Here is an 11,398-nt window from a genome sequence, read left to right on the forward strand (position 1 = left end):
TGGCACACCTCCCCTCTCCTGCCCCACACCCACACACTAAATCCAACAGCCAAAAGGAGACCAAAGTATCACAGCCCTCAGGAGACGAGACTATGATGTGCCCAAGAAGGTCCAATTGAGTCTGACCTCCTGCACAACTAGACTTGGGAGTATTTGATGTGTATCAATAAATGTCAGTAAACATCAATTTTGCCACACAAATACAAACTGAGAAAAAAACATTGCCTCTAATAATAATTATAGGCAAATTAAGAAAAATGCTGCTTAAAATTTTTAGAGTCAAAATCCAGTGATTAAGACTTTTGAATTAGGCTTTTTATAAGCAAACAAATAGTAAAAAAAAAAGTATGATTTGTAGATTTAAGGATATTCATTGTATATTTTGACATAGGATGTTGAGAATTTGTGTTTTAATGGTTTATAAAGCTTTAGCTTTTTGAACCTCAATGTCTGTTGTCATTAAATACTCCTTCCCCCATAATTTCACAAAACCATGAAAATTTAAATCAATAAAAACCTAAAAAAAGTTTTAAAATAAGCATTGATATTATCCATCAAAATTATTTAGAAAAATAAATTCTGCTAACCCTATGCACAACACAGGCCAGAAATTCCCACTCTATGATTCCTGCATTAAGCATATCGCTTCTAGATGTATCTTCTAGAAAGAAATGTCGTCTTGACTTAAAGACTCCAAGTGATGGAGACATGTTCCCATGGTTAGCTACTCTTCCTTTCCATTTCTTGTGACCTGGGCAGAGGAGAATGACTGACTCAGTGAAACACCCCTATGCAAACCTTTCACCCTGGTCCAATTAGAGGTTGCAAGCTGGTTTGCTGTAGTGGAACTCTGTTAATGGTGATGTAAAAAGGGGATACATATTCTTGGTCCCACAGAACCATGGCTCAAGATTTTGCCTGAGGCACTGTTCTTTCACCCAATATTTTCATAAGAATTTTATTGTCTAAATTTCGGGAAGCTCATCCTTTCTTCTGTGTGGGTTGATGGGTGTGAAGATAAAGTAAAATAAAATAAAATAAAATATTCAATTGCAAGTTTTCCATGCAAATTTGCACATTTGATTTTATGGATATTTTTTTCCTCCCAGAATGGGGATCAGGACATAGCTCATATGAATTATTAGTATTAAAGGTGGAATAAAATAAAACTGGGTTTGAATCCTTTCTCTCTGTGTGTGAATGGGTGTGTTGGGAAAGATGGGGACGATGTTGAAGGGGGATGTGTTATATACAGAAACCCTGAAAGATTTATTATTGTTGTTTTCCCTTTAAGAAAATTTTTATTTTATTTTATTTTATTAATATATACTTTAGAAATTTGATGATGTCAAGATGTAAGGGCACATCTTTCTTTTTTCATTGGAGATGTCCCTTACTGGATCCAGAGATGTGCACTGTGAGCTTTCTCAACTCTTATTTGAAAGTTTTTGAATATTTAACAGAAAGAGTTTTTCTCCACAGTGTGCTTAGGCATTTGAGCTAAAACTAAGAGTCATGATTATAGGGTTAGATGCACAGTTATCCACTTTCCAGTTTCTCTGAGAGCACCCTTGCAGCTGATATGTCTGTTGGCCTTACTTTTTGGGGTGGGGTGAAATTTCCCAATTTTTCCATTTTTATTTGAGAACCTGGGAACACTACCCCACACTTTTGGGTTTTGGGCACCTGTGTTTTCTCCCTTAGGAAATCTGTAACCAGTCATATCATGACCAAATGCTTACTTTTATTTAGCAGTTGGACCCAAGCATTAGGATAAAAGGATTTAAAAACAGCAAACTGTCTACATACATAGTTAGCTTTCTATTTCTCTTAGAAAGCTCACAATAGAGATTTGTGAGGTTGCAATCATCATAGAAAAGAATTTTGATTAGCAAAAAGGGCACATTGACTCAAAGATTATTTCAAACTTTTTTCTTCTTCTGCTTTTGCCATTGCTGAGTGTGACCAAATGTAACCACATATACTTGTACTAATTGCATACTCAGAATTGTATACTCAAATATTGACTTTCCCACTGCAAATGTCTTCCATGCTTTTCTGATCTCCAGGTTAGAACACTGCAGAGATCTCCTCAGAATTCATCATGGAAAAGGTTTTCCTCTTACAGCACAACCTGGAGAATTATTTATTGATTTTTGCCCTAGGTTCTTCTACAATATATGCTATAGCCTGTAAATGTCACCTACCAAGCATAACTCCATTGCTTCAATATCTAGACTCCAGGAAAGAAGATTCATAGAAATACTGGGGTTGATAGTCCCTCGGCTTGCACCTTGTGCTGTCATCTATTCTATTCTATTCTGAACTAGAACAGATTCTGTTCTAAACTAGAATGGATGGGTCTATTCTATTCTACAAACTGATACAGATACGTCTATTCTATTTTATGCTAAACTAGCATGGATGGGTCTGTTTTATTCTACTTTTTCTATTCTAATTAGAATAGGTGGGTCTGTTCTATTCTATTAACTAGATCAGACAGGTCTATTCTATTAACTAGAACAGATGGGTCTATTCTATTCTATTCTATTCGATTCGATTCGATTCGATTCTACAACAGATTCTAAATTCTAGTCTAAACTAGTACACATGGATCTATTCAATCACAATCCAGTGTCGTCGTTTATCATTTAGAGGAGAAAGTGAATCTCCCTAGGCACCTCTGCTGATTGGTATTGTAAATCAATGAGAAGGGAAAGTTAATAGCACATTTATTTTTAGACCACATGAACAATGGCGTTAAAGTAGAGTCAAACTTCTAACTTCCCCCACCTCTCCAAAATGGCCAAAATAAAAAAAAAAAATTGGAAATGCTACCATGGGTGCCTCATGGAAGCTGTAGTTTAGTTGCCTTATGACCCCATTCCTCTTAAGTTTTGGGCTTCACAGCTGGACTACAGCTGCCATGCTGCACCAGCTCCTCTCAACAAGAGAGACCAGGGTGTATCATGGGAGATGTAGTCTGTCCAAGGAATGTAACCCATGCAGTAGAATGGGTGTATGAAGCACCTGAGCCTCAACTCCCATGAGGCACTATGACTGCATTTCTGAACTTAACTTTTTTGGTTTTCAGTCAAAATATTTCAGTTTCTGATTTTTCACCAAAAAGTCAAAATTTTCCACTGAGGAAAAGAATATTTCCAACCAGCTCTACAAACAAAACTGCAGAATGCAATTGTGGAATAACATGAGTTATTCAGTGATATGAGTCAACAGTATGCTCTTGCTGCCAAGCAGGCTAACAGCATTTTGGGCTGTATAAGTAGGGGCATTGCCAGCAGAATGAGAGACATGATCATTCTCCCTTATTTGACATTGGTGAGGCCTTGTCTGGAGTACTGTGTCCAGTTTTGGACCCCACACTACAAGAAGGATGTGGAGGAATTGGAAAGAGTCCAGTGGAGGGCAACAAAAATGATTAGGGGGCTGGAGCAAATGACTTATGAGGAGAGGCTGAGAGAACTGAGATTGTTTAGTCTGTGGAAGAGAAGAATTAAGTGGGATTTGAGAGCTGCTTTCAACTATCTGAAAGCAGGTTCCAAAGAGGATGGATCTAGACTGTTCTCATTGGTATCTGATGACAGAACAAGGAGTAATGGTCTCAAGTTGCAGTGGGGGAGGTTTAGGTTGGATATTAGAAAAAAACTTTTTCACTAGGAGGGTGGTGAAGCACTGGAATGGGTTACCTAGGGAGGTGGTGGAAGCTCCTTCCTGAGAGGTTTTTAAGGTCAGGCTTGACAAAGCCCTGGCTGGGGTGATTTTGTTGGGGATTGTTCCTGCTTTGAGCAGGGGGTTGGACTAGATGGCCTCCTGAGGTCCTTTCCAACCATAATATTCTATGATTCTATGCAGAAAATCCCCATTCACCCCATATGGTAAGAAGTTGGTTTAATATGGAATGAGTGCTCAGAAACATTATTAACTGATCATTTGGAACAGTAGGGATCAGAAGATATTTGCTATATTCCTTTCTCACCCAAATCATTCATTGTCCAAGACTGGTGAGGAATTATTTACTATAGTTTGGTACCCAATTTTACTCATGAGCTGGAAGGCCTAAGGCCAGATTTTTAAAGGTATTTAGGCATCTAGTGGTATTTTCAAAAGCACCTCCCATTGAAATCAGTGTGTTTTGAAAATATACTAGCCACCTACATATCTTTAAAAATCTGGCCCAAGTGGCCTCACTAGAGTGTTTGGAAGGCAGGAAATGTCTGGGTTGGATTCTCATCTGTTCTCTTGAATTACTTTAATAATACTTTTCACTCCTCTCAGGGCCTCAGATATAATGGTGAAGGTTTTATAGAAGGGGTATAATACTTGCCTAACATTGTACAGCATCGTCAGCTCTACAGACAAAAGCAGGAATATTGCTATCCCTAGTTTTCTGATGAGGAACCTTAAACAGCAACTTTTCCACACATTTGGTGCTAAGCACTGGCACCTAAATAGCTGCTGAAAGGCCTAAATAAACAAAGCCTGATTTTCAAAGGTGTCAAGCTCCTCAGCGTCCATTTATGAAGTCTGCACATTTTGGCTATAAATTTTATGCCCTAGTTCTCCACTTCTGTAATGTGAATACTGTTTTCCCCCATGGCCTCTGAATTTATCTATTTGATACTCACTGAGGTTGTAGTTTTTGAAGGGGCTTAGGGGAGTTAGGTGCCAATTCCCTTTGGAAGTCTGAGCACTGGGCATATAACTCACTTAGAACCCAATGGAATTCTCAGTGGGAGTGACCAATTCTGGTAACAACACAGAGGCAGCAGTAGGGGTTGATATGGACTGAGCTCCTGGAGGCACTGAGTCTCAGTAGGGAAGTCCGCATAATAAACTTCACTGTGCAATGCTCTATAATCATGTGGGCTCATTCTCTTCTCACTCACCTCCGTGCAAGTCAGTAGTAATACAACTGTTATAAGTGGGGCTGATTCCCCTCTTATTCGTCATGATGTAAATCAGGAGTAACTCCACTGGAGTTGGTGGGGCTGATTCCCTTCCTGATCACCCAACTATCAATCAGGAGTAACTCCATTAAAGTCAAAGGGCCAAATCTACTTCTCACTTATGCTGGTGTAAATTACAAGTAACTCTAGTGAAGTCATCACAGTTACACTTGTGTAGAACTTTTGTAAGTGAGAGGAGCAACAGACCTATCTCATAGAGCTAGAAGGGACCCTGAAAGGTCATTGAGTCCAGCCCACTGCCTTCAGTGGCAGGATCAAGTACTGATTTTGCCCCAGATCCCTAAGTGGCCCCCTCAAGTACTGAATTTAGAATCCTGTGTTTAGCAGGCCAGTGCTCAAACCACTGAGCTATCCCTCTCCCTTATGGTGTGTGGGGTGGAAATTGCTTCTTCTTGACTCCTGTAAACAATTTCCTCACACCATGAAGGTTGATTATCTCAATAATGTGATTATAAGCTCTGATTCTCCTCCCACTTACACTACTGTTGCACTGATTCTCTCCACATTAACACCAGTGTAATTCTACTGACTCAGTGGCCTTACCCTGGACTCCAGTGGGTGTAGCTGAGAGTGGAACCTGATTCTCCATGTGTGACTGATAGTTGGAATATTCTCCATTCATGAGGAAAGGAAGCCGCTCATATAATACCAACTCTAGATTTATTTCCAGCTGCGCAGCTGCTACCAAGTATATCACTTTTACATACTTTCATACAGTGGGCACAAATCATAACTGTCTGTGATTTTATACTGATATAACCTCACTAAAATCCATGCAGCAAGGTGTTGACTCATGGCCAGTAAGCTCAAAGTCCACCCTGAATGTTAATGTATTAATCTTCACACGGTTACATGAGGAGGGTAGCTATTATGATCTCCATTTTGCAGAAGGGGACGGTTACACGGAAAATTATTCTGATTTCTTATTTCTAGAAACCCATGAAAGTGTCCATGGCCACAGCCCTGCTATCAGGGGCAGCTGGCACATGCCAGCTGTGCGTGTCTAATTGCAGTGTTCACATACCCTTAGTTGTTATACCAATTATATTAGACCAGTAAAAACCAGCAGGATCTTATTAAAGGGGACAAGGCAAAGATGCCACATTTATTATGATAACAATTTATGACTAATAACTAATATCTTAATTCTTATACACACACATTATACCTAATACCTATACACACACACACACACACACATATTCACACACACACACCCACATTCATCAGGTGTTCTGCAGCTGCTGCATAGTTACCAGTCCTGAAGATAGCTTAAGTTCATGGCTTGGTTTTGCAGCTTGGGTTCGTAGCTTGTGGCAGCTAACTGGCCAGGAAAGCTGGGCACAAGGCTGAGCTGGATCTCTTCCATGTTGGCAGCAGAATGTTACCCAGAGTCTCTCATCTCCCCTTCTTTTTTATAGGCTTTTAGTTTGGATTCAAAGTCTATAGGTCTTGCTGTGTCACGCTGCCCATCAATTGCAGGCGTGACTTTCAGCCTTGGACCTGGCTTTGATCTTCCTTCTGTTGTTCTGTTGTCCTTTTCTTTTTAGGGTGGATGCTTCTTACTTTGTTTAGGGCTGTTGTCTAGGTCTTCAGCCGTTGGTATTTGAACTTTATCTCATCAGGACAGGCTGAGGCTGGAGGTGATTCCATCATTCATACATACCTCATTCACACATCTAAACTAAACTAATAAGATTACAGCAGAGTTTGCAAAAATGAAGGTTGGAGGAAGCTTTTACAAAATGGAGTGAGTGTTTTAAAATGGGGTTTGAATTACAATATGGAACAGAAGTTACAGTGTAGGCAAGTGTAGTGAATGGTGAACAGAAGTTACATTAATAAAGTGAACAATTAAAAACAATTTCGTTTATCAGTTCTTCATTGTCCCCCTTTTGACCCTTCAATCCAGGGGCATTGAATGGGTCACACTTTATGTAATTGTTTTAAGGCAGAACCAACATAACAGTTAGGGTTACTGATAGGACAATGAAGGGACGAAAATTATATTTAGAACTGCTGACCAGGTGGGCTGCTTCTACAACACTTTGCCCCTTGAGTTATGACCATTACAGTAGTTGTTGACATTGTAGGGCAAGGTGATCTGTTACAAACAAACCAAATAATTATAACTAGGTGAATATAACTATTACAATTGACTAAACACCAGATATAACCTACACATAAATGAAAACAATTATAGTTATAATAATTGGGAATACAATAAAACCATTACAATCATTGGGTACATTGACAAATAAAATGAGGACCAAGTTTGATGCAGCAATAGCCAGCAAACAATAAAAGTTACTGAAGTCAGGACCTTTTTAAGCACACACAGCAAATAAGATTTTGTAGGAGGACCACAGTTGTCATGCAAAGGTAAGCTGAGTCGGACTTAAACTAACATTTTGTTGCTAAAATGTTGCAGAATCCCCTATTTTTAACAGTTGTTTTCAAGAGGTTTCTGGGGACCTGAAAGATGGGGCCTTACAATTATGGGCCAAGGTCTTACAGGTTATGGGGGCTCAAAAACTACCCTTTAGGGCTTGGGGGAGTAGAACCAGAGTGCATAGAGGAAAGTGTGGAATTAACAATATAAGCAAATGTAACTAACAATACAAATGTATCAATAACAAAAATTAACAGCAAAATGACTATTAGATAACCTAACAAAAAATAAGCCTGATGCACTGGGGACCAAATTATTTTTTTTTTGGACACAAGTGTTGATTGCTAAGTTGGATGGACTTGGGGGTAGTAGAGAGAGGAAAAGACATTTGTCCTGTCTAGTGTAGTATTTCTTTTTCTTTTCTGGACCCAGTGCTAGCACAGGACACCACTAGAGACAGACACAGAACATGCAACACAGAACACTGAACACACACCACTAGAGACAGACACAGAACTTGCAACACTGAATACAGTGTCACGACACTATAACCATGGTATTTTATAACTCTTCAGCTGGTACCAGCTCTCCTGATGTTCTGGTTCAGAGCCTGAAAAATAGAAGCTTAGAAACAAATTAGCACAGTGCTCCCACATGGCAGACCCTGCTCAGTCTTTGCTACAGTGTGTTTGGTACTTGGGGCTGCACAAATGCTAATTAGGTGGTTCATTTCTTTGTGACTTTAGATTTTTTTTTCATTTTAAAATTCCCAGCCACTTTGCTATGGCCTGGAGGTCTGAGGCAGAAGCAGGCACTGTTGTTACTGTTGCAATGGCATTTTGGCCCTGGGAGGAGGAATCTACCCAAATATCCCCCTTCCCACTCTCCAGAGGGGTCCCAAAAGTCTGCCCCTTCTGGGTTCTCAAATGTTCCCTTTTCTGATATTATTGCTGCTGTAAGATGTGAGTGCTGTTTTAACTCTCTGTACTCAACCTTAAGGGCAGCTAACTAGGTTTGAGTACAACATACATTTTTATTTCTCTGCTTTTGCAGCAGGGGTTTGTAAATCTTGGTGCAGTTTTTCATTTTTACAAGCTGTTAGGTGGAGGTAGCTGTCATTACAAGCCTCCCACAGCAGCCAGATCCCTGCAGCGTCTCTTTTTGTTGCATTTGGGGGTTTACATATGAGGATATATTGGGCCAACCTATCCTCTAGGTCCGAAATGGTGCAGATATCTGCAAGGGCTTGTTCAGTCTAAGGACTGTGCCCATATCTCTGAAGGATTTGTTTAGAAGGCATTATCTCTTTAATAACAGGTGAGATAGAAGCTACTTTTGACTCCATTCCTCCCTCTGAGACTGTTTTCCCTTGCCTTTTCTTAAACATTTTTAATTTTGTTCAGCAAGCAGCACTGCTGGCCCCTGGGACCCTCTTGCTGCCCCTGATTCTTTCTTTCTTCTTTCTTTATTTCTTTTCTTATCTTTTCTTTCTTATCTTTCTTTCTTTCTGCTACCTCTTCGGAGGCCAGCAGATTTTGTTAACAAATATATATTTTTTTCTACTACCCTACTGCGGAGAGGAGGGCCCAGCAGAGTTTCTGCTTAACAATTTTATGTTTTCTGCTACCTACTGCGGAGGCCAGCAGGTTTTGTTAACAATTTTATGTTTTCTGCTACCTACGCGGAGGCCAGCAGGTTTTGTTAACAATTTTAAGTTTTCTGCTACCTACGCGGAGGCCAGCAGGTTTTGTTAACAATTTTATGTTTTCCTGCTACCTACACGGAGGCCAGCAGGTTTTCTTAACAATTTAAAGAGCTCTTTATTTTCCTGCTACCCACACGGGAGCCAGCAGGTTTTGGTTAACCAAGAATAGAACCGTGCTCTGTAGAGCCGGTTGTGTGCACACAGATTGGTTTACAATAAGTGAGGCAAAAATACCAATAATCCCCCTTTCGCTGTTCTCCACCAAAATGTTATACCAATTATATTAGATCAGTAAAAACCAGCAGGATCTTATTAAAGGGGACAAGGCAAAGATGCCACATTTATTATGATAATAATTTATGACTAATAACTAATATCTTAATTCTTATACACACACATTATACCTAATACCTACAAACACACACACACATTCATCAGGTGTTCTGCAGCTGCTGCATAGTTACCAGTCCTGAAGATAGCTTAAGTTCATGGCTTGATTTTGCAGCTTGGGTTCGTAGCTTGTGCAGCTAACTGGCCAGGAAAGCTGGGCACAAGGCTGAGCTGGATCTCTGTTGAGCAGGCTCCGATGTTTCTTCCATGTTGGCAGCAGAATGTTACCCAGAGTCTCTCATCTCACCCTTCTTTTTTATAGCTTTTAGTTTGGATTCAAAGTCTATAGGTCTTGCTGTGTCACGCTGCCTCTGGGTTTAGATTGATCACCCATCAATTGCAGGCGTGACTTTCAGCCTTGGACCTGGCTTTGATCTTCCTTCTGTTGTTCTGTTGTCCTTTTCTTTTTAGGGTGGATGCTTCTTATTTTGTTTAGGGCTGTTGTCTAGGTCTTCAGCCGTTAGTATTTGAACTTTATCTCATCAGGACAGGCTGGGGCTGGAGGTTGATTCCATCATTCATACATACCTCATTCACATATCTAAACTAACTAATAATGATTACAGCAGAGTTTGCAAAAATGAAGGTTGGAGGAAGCTTTTACAAATAGGAGTGAGTGTGTTTTAAAATGGGGTTTGAATTACAATATGGAACAGAAGTTACAGTGTAGGCAAGTGTAGTGAATGGTGAACAGAAGTTACATTAATAAAGTGAACAATTAAAAACAATTTCATTTATCAGTTCTACATAGTGGCCATCAAATAGTCATCAGCCATTTGACTAAGACCCATTTAAATTCATTCCTTAAAGTATTAGGGACAACAGTTCCCAACCAACATGGTCTGGCGTGTAGCATATGAGGACATCAGTTCTGATACACTATATAGCCTTGATCTCTGTACATGTTTATATACAGGCAGGGCACTTCTATACAGGGTAACTATAGGCCTGCAAGTTTGACATCTGTAGTATGTAAGGTCTTGGAAAAAATTTTGAAGGAGAAAGTAGTTAAGGACATTGAGGTCAATGGTAATTGGGACAAAATACAGCATGGTTTTACAAAAGGTCTTGGTAGCCCATCGATCCGATGATGACAAATCTGAGCAAATCATCTATTGTTGGTCTCATGGTGTGCCCTCTGATGGCTATACAAGCCAATTCTAGAGGTGCACATTTGGCTGCAGATGGTGCATGGGAAGTTCGCAGTCAGTGGATTGTGTGCTGTTGATGCTCTGTGACATCGTTCGCGTGCCTCTTGTAGACGCCGGCAGCGGTCTTCCTCAAAGGCGATGTAGGTATCCCTGACTGTTGCACACCACTGTGTTCTGTCACTGGTTGCGTCCTCAAGAGCCCTGGGTTTGATAGTACTATACTGCAGATTGGCTTTGATGGTGTCCTTGTAATGTTTTCGTGGATGACCTATATGCCGGATGCCCTGGGAGAGTTCACCATAGAGAAGCTGGCGGGGGATTCTGTTGGCATCCATGCGGCTGACATGACCGGTACAATGTAGCTGTGACTTCATGATCATCATTTCAATGCTTGTCATCTGGGCTCTCTCGAGGACTTCAAGATTGGGCACTTTGTCTTGCCAGTGGATCTTCATGATGTTGCGGAGACAACGCATGTGGAATGCTTCGAGCTGCTTGATGTGACGCCTATATAGTGTCCATATTTCAAACCCATATAAAAGAGATGAAAGAACAGCAACTCTGTACACAAGCAGTTTTGTTGACATCTGGATGTTGTGGTGGTTTAAAACTTTGACACGCAGATAGCCAAGTGCCTGGCTTGCTTTGGATATTCGTGCGTTGATCTCATTATCCATATCATATCATATCATCACTGAATATGACACTACCCAAGGTATTTAAAGTTCTCCACTACTTTAAGCTGAGTGCCATCAATGGAGATACTTGGACA

This window comes from Gopherus flavomarginatus, unplaced genomic scaffold, assembly GCF_025201925.1.
Source record: "Gopherus flavomarginatus isolate rGopFla2 unplaced genomic scaffold, rGopFla2.mat.asm mat_scaffold_2223_arrow_ctg1, whole genome shotgun sequence".
Lineage (NCBI taxonomy): Eukaryota > Metazoa > Chordata > Testudines > Testudinidae > Gopherus > Gopherus flavomarginatus.